General features: G+C 47.9%; 1 pseudogene; it reads right to left on the bottom strand.

Moving 5' to 3' along the window:
* Positions 1–887: 887 nt before the first annotated feature.
* On the bottom strand, positions 888–9,152 carry LOC147117372 (uncharacterized; annotated as a pseudogene).
* Between the last annotated feature and the right edge of the window lie 1,005 nt (positions 9,153–10,157).

Genomic DNA, 10,157 nt, shown 5'->3' with positions numbered 1-10,157 from the left:
CAAGACAATAGCCTACTGGTATCCTATGGACTCTACTCGATTACAACAGGTAAGGTAATGGATTAGATTTACATAGACTTGTACTTCCCTGAGCCAAGCAATACATGTGGCCTTTTCCCTTGCTTCTTGGTCTGGTCTGTAGAAGGAGGGCTTCCTGCTTTTCCGCGTGGTCATCCAGAGAGAGAGAGAGTGAGAGCCTTTGGGTTCCTTATTTTATATCTTTTTAAGTCCAATGTCTCTAGTCTAAATTGCTAAGACCCCAGGAGTGGGTTTTAGTTTCATGGCAGTTCTTGATTGGCTTTCCTTTGAACATGTGTCTGTCTGCAGTGGCTGGTGCCATTTCTTGATTAAGTTAATTGTTTGTTAACACCTTTTAGTGGCACTTGAGTTTTGATGGTGAGTCTCTGTGGGGGTTATCCTGTTATGCAGGTTTCCTTTGTTAAGTTTCGCGCCGTTGCCTTGAGCAGGGAGATCCATATACATCAAATTCATCTTTATTACATACATCTTATTATATTAATAGTCTCGAGTCCATCACACATATAAAGCATATATTTTTATACTTACAGATTCCCCGCCTTGAGGGGGAAATATCCTTATTGACCCCTCATTTGGTTTATCTCCTCAGTGCTCGCATATGGTGGTTCAGTTTCCGAAGGGGTTTTCTCAGGTAGCAGATCATGATGATCCCCACCACTACAATTATGGCTTGTGCCAGTATCATAAGCATTGAGAGGGTTCTGAGCCAGGGGTGTTGTCCTACATTATACATTGTTTCCCACCATGGGCTGGCTCATAGCTTTTGTATAGCTCTGCTGTTTATGGCATTGTTCTGTGTCATCTGTATCCATATCATGGTCCTGTGGGAAACAAGATCAGTGTAGTATTTACTCTTTGGCAGTTTTTAACTGGTTAACATGACACCATTTCTTGTACTTAACGCCCTTTTTCCACGGTAACTGAATCAAATAAACCGCGGGGTTCAATCGGTCTATAATCGTGTGGGGTCCCCACCACCTGGGCTCAAAGGCGTGCTTCTTTTTCCCATAATTTGGAATCATTAAGGTGTCGTCCACCTGATAACCAAAGGGACGTAATTTCTTGTCAAAATACTTTTTAATTTGCCTTTTTGACTCCCCCAATTTCATGGCCACAAATCGATTCATCTGATCGGTGTGATCTACCACTTGTTCCAGCCACTTGGAACTACATGGTTCCATTGTCAAGGGGCTCATCCCCGTTAGTGTTAGCTGGCCTGGCGTTCTCATGAGTCTCCCCATCATGGCCTGATATGGGGAGACTCCTGTTGTTTTATGAGGTGTGGACCTCATTGCCATTAAGCACATTGGCAGCACGTAAGCCCATTGAGTGGGGTGGTCCGCACGCAATTTTTTTAACATTAACTTGAGGGTCCTGTTCCCCCTTTCGACCCCTCCGGACAACTGGGGGTGGTGAGCAGTATGTAGTTTGTGTTTTATCCCCAACATTTCCTGCAGGTGGGTAAAAATCTTACCGGTAAAGTGCGAACCTTGATCACTGTCCACTTGTACCGGTACTCCCCACCTACAAAACACAATGGCCCAGAAATTCGGCTCTCCCCGGGTGAGTACGCACGGGGTACTCACCCATAGGCCGAATGGAATTGCCGGTTTCCTGCATGCACTGCGCATGCGCGGGAAACCGGCACTTCCGATCCTCTGAACGAAGAGGTTCAGAGGTCGAACGCGCGCGCAGGGGAGGCTGCGCGTGCGCTTTGAACTTAGGTTTTTTTTACAGGTTTTCCCGGGAGGGTAAGCCTGCAGGATTTACACATTTAAAAAGCAGGCGTAAGGCCTGTTTTTTGCAAGGTAAGTGGTCAATTAATTAAAATTAAAACATTTTTTCCACAGGTTTATTATTTTTTAAATACTTTAAAGCAAGGTAAGTTTATTTTTAGCCCTGTTATAATATAAAATTATTTTTTTCAAAAATTTAAATTATTGCTTAAAATAGTTATTTAATGTAATTTATAGTTTATTTAAAAAGTGTGATTTAAAAAAAAAATTATTTGAAGGTTTACTGCTATTTTGGGCCCGTAGTATTTATAAGTTTTGACAGGTCTACCTGTCAATCTTATGAATGGGCTTTTCCCTCCTCCGATTGGCTGCCCATGGCCCACGTGATCCCAGGGGACGCATCGCACTAACTACACCCCTGGGACACGCAAGCACAGCGCGCCGGCAGCTGGGCCAGGCCCTGGAGCGGAATTCCATGGGGCCCTACAGCTCAACTGCCGGCGCGCAAGGTAAGTGCAGGTCGGGGGCTTACACCCGCGGGAAGCTCTCGACCCAAATTTCTGGGCCATGATTTAATAGTGTTTTGGCTGCCATTATTGCGGTGTTGGAGTGGCAGGGGAATGCTTTGATCCATTTAGTGAATTGATCCACCACCACCAGGGCATGCTGAAAATTGCCTTGCGCTTGTGGAAGTGAAATCTATCTGGAGATGAGTCCATGGCCCTTGAGGCGGGGGCGCGCTTTGAAGCAAGGCTCGGTTAGTGCACGTGGGAGGATTGTGCTGCAGGCACGGTCGGCATCCTGCCACATATAGGTTGACTGTTTCCCTCATGGAAGGTCACCAAGCTGTGGATGCATCCTTATAGAAGGTTACCAGGGCCAAATAGTGCCCTGCCGTGGGGTGGGAGTGAAGGAGGGAGAGCAGTTCCTGACCCACCTCTGGTGGAACACACACCACTGGGCAGGTGTATGTCTTTCTTTTGAACATCAGCAACTGCTCCACTGAGTCAGGGGCAGTGGCTAGTATGTTATTGGGGGCCCAGGCTGTCGGTTGAGGAAGGGGTCTGTCAGGGGCAGTGGCTAGTATGTTATTGGGGGCCCAGGCTGTCGGTTGAGGAAGAGGTCTGTCAGGGGCAGTGGCTAGTATGTTATTGGGGGCCCAGGCTGTCGGTTGAGGAAGAGGTCTGCCCTCCTCGTGCCAGGCACTTACAATGTCGTATGGCCAGTATTGCTGCTGCAGGGATTTAAAATCTAGGTGATCTGTTGGGGAGCCCTTGCTAACAGCATTGCAGGGCTCAACAACTATATCCTCTATCTCCCCATCAATCGCAGCGTCCTTGGCTGCTCTGTCTGTATTATGTCCGTGTATAATTGAGACACGGACTGCAGGAGTTGATTATAACAAGTCTTTACTGAATGGAGACAACCTGGAAACTGAAGCTACAGAAGCTATGGGCAGCACGGTGGCATAGTGGTTAGCACTGTTGCCTCACAGCGCCAGGGACCCGGGTTCGAATCCGGCCTTGGGCGACTGTCTGTGTGGAGTTTGCACATTCTCCCCGTGTTTGCGTGGGTTTACTCCGGGTGCTCCGGTTTCCTCCCACAGTCCAAAGATGTGCAGGTTAGGTTGATTGGCTATGATAAATTGACCCTTAGTGTTAGGGGGATTAAATACGTGGGGTTACGGGGATAGGGTGGGATATGTGTTGGTGTAGGGGTTACGGGGATCGGGTGGGATATGTGTCAGTGCAGGCTCGATGGGCCGAAATGGCCTCTATCTGCACTGTGGGGTTTTCTGTGATTTCTGTGAAGCCTGCTAGGGCCTTTTATACAGGGGTGGTCACTGCCGGTACTGCAGTCTGAGACCAGTTATTCCCTTAAAGGTACATACACAACAATTCCTCCCCTTTTAGATAAACAGTACATAACATTCATTTAATAACTAAATAATAACTAATTACAATTACGGTTGCTAGCTACATTGGTTGAAGTTAAGCAATTATAAGTTCAGTCTTTGAGGAGGCTTCCTGATTCTGTCTGGATAACGCCTCTTTGGGATATCAGGTTCTTCTGGCAAGGTTGAGTCGGGATCAATGTCGTTGTTTGGCTTGTCTGCTTCCAATATCACCGATTCTGCGGTAGATGCAATTGGTACTTCGGTTTCATCGCCAGGTGTATCAGATCGTGGTGTGGAGTTGAGGTTTTCCAGTGACTCTAGAATCTGGTCAGCATGGCGTCTTACAATGCTCTCTCCAACGTCCACGGTATACATTAGAGGTCCTTGCCGTGTACAGATCGTTCCTGGCTGCCATATTTCTGTGCGGTAGTCCCGGGCCAAAACTGGTTGACCTATCTTAAAACTCCTGGTCGGCCTTTCATTCATATTCTGAAACTGCCTGTTCTCCACATCTCTTCTGATGTTTGGCTTAACCAAATCCAAGCGGCATCGTAGTCTTCGATTGAAGAACATCATGGCTGGAGTTTGGTTGGTAACCGCATGTGTCGCATTCCGGTAGGCAAACAAGAAGTTATCCACCTTGTGTTGTAGGGGTATATCTTCATTACACATTGCCTTGATAGCCTTCTTGAATGTTTGAACAAACCTCTCGGCCAATCCATTAGTGGCTGGATGATATGGGGCGGATGTGTAATGCTTAACACCATTGTTCTTTAAGAACCTCCGGAACTCTTCAGACACAAACTGTGGTCCATTGTCAGAGCAAATCTGTTCAGGCAGCCCATTCCTGGCGAATATGGTTCGTAAGACTGTGATAGTTTTTTCTGTGGTGGTTGAGGACATTTTTATTACCTCTGGCCACTTTGAATGTGCATCCACCGCAATTAAAAACATCGAGTCCATAAAGGGACCAGCAAAATCAATGTGCACCCTTTGCCATGGAGTTGAGGGCCACTCCCATGGATGTAGAGGGGCTTGTGGTGGGGCGTTTTGGACCTTCTGGCATCCTGGAGAGCTCTTGGTCATCTCTTCGATTTCTCTATCGATTCCCGGCCACCCGCCACACAAACGCTCTGGCTAAGTTCTCCATTTTTACCCCTCCCAGATGACCCTCATGAAGCTCATTGAGCACTCTATCTTTCAATTTGGGTGGAATTACTACTCTGGATCCACACATCAAGGTTCCTCTGCACACTGACAGCTGTTCTCTTCTCGGCGAGAATGCTGGCAGCAGTGGTTCGCCATGTGCTGGCCATCCCTTCACCGTTAAATCATAGACCCAGGAGAGTGTCGGGTCATTTTGTGTTTCCTTTTCTACGTTTGCATTCGTCACAGGGAGACATTCGACTATAGTCGAGTGGAATAACTCCACTGGATCCACTGCCAGTTCTTCTTCCACCATTGGCAACGGTAGGCGCGACAATCCATCAGCATTCCCATGCTGTTTAGTTCCTTTGTACTTGATGTCATTGGTGTGCCCCTAGGAAAAGGGACCACCTCTGTAGCCGTTGTGCCGTCATTACTGGTACGCCCTTCTGAGGGTTGAAAATGGAGATGAGAGGTTGATGATCAGTTAGTAGAGTAAATTTCTGACCGTGCAGGTAGCGATTGAACTTCTTCACCCCCCACACCAGGCTGAGGGCCTCTCTGTCAATCTGGGCGTAGTTACGCTCGACTGAAGTTAACGAGCGTGACGCAAAAGCTATCGGCCTCTCTGAACCATCAAGGAATTTATGTGACAGTACCGCCCCAACACCGTAGGGAGATGCATCACACGCCAGTCTTATCGGTAGTACGATAGCAAAATACTGCAGATGTTGGAAATCCGAAATAACAACAGAAAATGCTGGAAAAACTCAGCAGGTCAGGCAACATCCGTGGAGAGAAATTTGAGTTGACGTTTCGGGTTGGACCCTTCTTCAAAACTGGAAAGAAAAGAAACTAGATCGGAGGCAGGGCTGCGATCGGACAAAAGAATAAAAGAAACAAAAGAAGTAAAAGAGATTAGAAGCTAGACGAGATGGTAATAGGTAGTGATGGGTTGTAGTGAGCCAATACTTCTCTTGAAGTGATTAGGTCCTTACTCTTCTGAAAGGCCCGCTTACATTCATCGCTCCATTTCCATGCTACTCCCGTTCATAGTAGGGCATTCAGTGGATGCAGAATTGTGGACAAATTCGGCAAAAACTTATGGTAGTAATTCACCAATCCGAGGAATGACCTCAGTTGCGACACATTTTCAGGCGCTGGAGCCTTAACTACCGCTTCAATTTTGTCAGGGGACTTATGCAACCCCTCTTCATCAATCACGTGGCCACAACACGATATCTGTTTCTTAAAAAACTCGCACTTAGGGCGATTGGCTCGTAGCCCATGTTCACGTAGTCTAGTGAGCACCTGCTCTAGGTTGGCAAGGTGTTCACTGTCATCTTCACCTGTCACTAGGATGTCGTCCAAGTAACACTGAGTCCCCGGAATCCCTTGCAGGACTTGTTCCCTCGCTCTTTGCCATAACGCCGGAGCTGATGCTACTCCGAATACCAGTCGATTATACTGGTAAAGACCTTTGTGAGTGTTTATCGTGAGATACTTCCTAGAGGATTCTTCAACCTCCATCTGGAAATATGCTTGTGCTAGGTCAATTTTTGTAAAACGCTTCCCTCCAGATAGTGAGGCGAAGATATCTTCTATCCTTGGAAGAGGATATTGTACTGTGTGAAGGACTGGGTTCACCGTCACCTTGAAGTCCCCACAGATGCGAACCTTCCTTGGCTCCTCAGACTTATTGTTTAACGTTTTCTTCATGACAGGAACGATGGGTGTCGCCCACTCGCTCCAGTCTACCTTAGATAACACGCCTGCCTTCTCCAGATTCTCCAGCTCTGCCTCGACGGCTGGGCGAATTTAATATGGTACCGGTCTTGCTTTGAAAAACTTGGGAATTGCATTCTCCTCTATTTTTATCGAGGCGGTTACGCCTTTAAGAGTGCCCAGTTCTTGTTGAAATACCTCTTTGGCATCAGCTAAGATTGTTGACAATCGTCCAGGAGTGACGTCGTCATCCTTTTTACCAGCCACCGTCAGTGCCTGAATGGAGTGCCAGTCTAAACTTATCTTTCTGATCCATTCACGTCCCAATAACGGTGGTCCACCACCTTGCAGAATGTAGAGATACAATTTCCGTATTTTCTTGCCGTTGTATTCGACAGGCACCCTTATTTTTCCTCTGGGGTGTACTTTTTGCCCCGTATACGTCCTCAAGACAATGGATCTCTCTCTCAAGGGTATGTGTGAGAATAGCCGCTCGTAGTCTCGTCGATTCATGACGGTTAGAGCTGATCCTGTATCCAATTCCATTTTGACTTGGGACCCTGCTATCATGAGGGTGACCCAAATGGTTCAGTGATCCTCTTTTGCAATTATGTTGTGAAGTTTGAGACAGCTTAGTCTCTTGTTCCCGGATTCACTATCGCTCATCTGGTCTTCGGAACTACTGTCTGTCATCTTTTGTACTTTCCTGTACGGTTCCTTAGTAGCCTTTTTGTTGTCATTGGTCTTCTTCCCAGACCTGCAAACTCGTGCAATGTGTCCCATCTTTCCGCATTGCCTGCATATTTTGTCCTTGGACCAGCAGTCCTTCTGGTCATGGTTTGTTCTGCCGCAGCGATAACATTTTGCAAATCCCCGTGTCATTTCGTGGGTGCCGTATTCCTGTGGCTTTTGTTGTATTTCCGCAGCTCCCCTTGCTGCTGCTTCGTACGATACTGCCACGCTGAAAGCCTTATCTAGCGTCAGCTCTTTCTCTGAGAGTAACCTCTTCTGGGTTCCTTCACTCAGGAGTCCACAGACAAATTTGTCCCGTAAGGTATCTGCCAGTCCTGCTCTGAACTGGCAGTGCTTTGATAGCTTGCGTAGTTCCGTAAGGTAATCAGCATTGCTCTCATTTTTATGCTGATTTCTCCTGTGGAATTTAAATCTTTCTGCTATCAGCAGCGGTGTAGGATTTAGGTGTTCCTGTAGGATAGCAACAATTTCGTTAAAACTCTTCGCCTTCGGTTTGGCTGGAGTAATCAGGTCCCGCAATAGGCCGTACGTTCTTGCGCCCATTAAATTTAGCAATACCGATGCCTTTTTCTCATCGGCTATTTTGTTTGCCTCGCAATATACCTCGACTCTTTCCACATACGTGGTCCAGTCTTCTATTGCATTATCGAAGACAGTGATATCGCCAGTCTTTGGCATCTTGAAAAGCTAAGATGGCGCCTCCCGCGCTTTGCCTTCGTCCCCGATGGATCAAAATGGCACCTCCCGTGCTTTTCCTTCTTCCCCGCCGAGTTACGATGGCGCCTCCCGCGCTTTCCCGCCGCTGCCGCTGCTGCCAACGCTGTTGCTGGCGATTATATTTATTTTACTATCCTGTAATGGCGACGCCCTATGGTCTTCGCGCCTCCCTGATCGCTGCTGCCATCGCGCTTCAATATTTGCTCCATTAATTGAAGAACCGTTCCCGTCGTGGAGCGGACCCTCTGGGACACTTCCCTCCCTCTTCTTAGGTCCGAACGCTTCCCGGCTGCGAAGCACCGGTCGCGCCCTGTCTGCTCCACCCTCTCTCTCTCTCTTTGCTTCCCGACTCGCTGCCCGGCCCCGTTGCAGAGCCACCCGATCGAGCTCTAGCCCGCCGCAGCCCAGGAAGGATCCGTGCACTACCTGCCACCAGCCCGATTAGCTGGGAAACCACAGGCTGGAGACCAAGCCTGGCTCTCGACAGTCTCTCCTGCACTTTTCAATTTGATGATTTGGAGGGCGGTTGCCCACGGTCGACGCCCGTTTCTCGAGTTTCTTTGGATTTTTTTTTTTCTTTCTTCTGGCTTCGACCTTCAATAACGTCGTATGAGTTGCTGCCGAGTTGCAGGTAAGTTCGTTTCTTACTCGTCGCCAGTATTATGTCCGTGTATAATTGAGACACGGACTGCAGGAGTTGATTATAACAAGTCTTTACTGAATGGAGACAACCTGGAAACTGAAACTACAGAAGCCTGCTAGGGCCTTTTATACAGGGGTGGTCACTGCCGGTACTGCAGTCTGAGACCAGTTATTCCCTTAAAGGTACATACACAACAGTCTGCTCTGGAGTTTCCCTCACTATGTGGACCCCCTTTTCTGTGGGCTGCTACCTTTCCTATGAAGCAGGGCTGGGATCGCTGTTTAAGGTATGACCAGAGCAGGCGTAACCTGGGCCCATGGACCAGGGCCTTACCGTCTATTGTACGGTAGTCATTTTTGTGGTATGGTGCAAGGAGAGCATGGTGTTTATAGCATAGGCACTATCGGACCAAATATTCATGGGTCTATCTGAGATTTCTTTCACGGCGTTTAAAAGTGTGGCGATTTCTGCATATTCTGAGGACTGTCGGTTGCATTGTCACTGGATTGTTCTCTCTGGCAATACCACAACATACCCGGTGTGGGGGGATCCCTCGATATGATATGAGGATCCATCGACGTAGACATCTGGGGCTCCCTGTATGGGCTCGTTCTGCACAGGATGCGTCTCAAAGTTAATCAGGGGTAGCGGACATTCATGCGGTTCCCCCTCATAAACCAGAAATTGTGGCAGCAATTTGGTGGGTTTGGAAATGATACCAATGTCTCTTTCCATAAATTCCAATGTCTATTTGCTGAGGTGCTGCGAGGAAACTAGCGAATCTCCAGGTTTCATCAGTAGGTCCAGAGGCATGTGAGCGCTGTGAAGGATGGTAGCTTATAGCCCAGAAATAAAGGTAAATTTATGTACTGCCCAGAAGACGACCAGCAGGTGGCACTTGCTTTTCTGCCCCCTGCAGGATTCGAGACGCATATGCAATGGGCTGTAGTCAATTAGCTCGTGTTTGGCACAGAACTGCGGCTAGGCTTTGTTCTGTGGCCCCGACCTCCAAATGGAAGGGCTGCGTGGGATCTGGAGGAATCAGACATGCGGCCTGTATCACTGCAGTTTTTAGTTTGGCCACGGACTGGGTGTTAGCATCAGTCCATGTCGGGCGTATGTCATCACCCTGCAGTTTTATCAAATTATACAGGGGCTTTGTGCACTCTGCAAAACCTGGGATAAAGTTCCTTTGGGACCCCACCAAACCCAAGAATGATCATAGGGCTGTTTTGGAAGTGGGTAATGGTAGTCGCTGTATTATCTCCACCTTGTGGGAGTCGGGGGACGATCCCTCTGGAGAAATGGACACTCCTAGAAAGGTGACCCTGTGGTAAAACCACCAAGGAACTCCTGTACAAGTGAATAACTGTCTTTAAAGCAATGTTACAGCACCTAGGTCCGTTTGCTGAGAGTAAACAAGCTTTCTGTAAAAACCCTGAAATAACGCGATGACGTCATCACGTTGGTCACGTGGTGCCCCGAGTGGCGGGAAACGTGA

This window comes from Somniosus microcephalus, chromosome 5 (assembly GCF_052327205.1).
Source record: "Somniosus microcephalus isolate GS21.2 chromosome 5, FLI_Smic_1.0, whole genome shotgun sequence".
NCBI lineage: Eukaryota > Metazoa > Chordata > Chondrichthyes > Squaliformes > Somniosidae > Somniosus > Somniosus microcephalus.
This window is presented reverse-complemented; position numbering and strand designations above follow the sequence as displayed.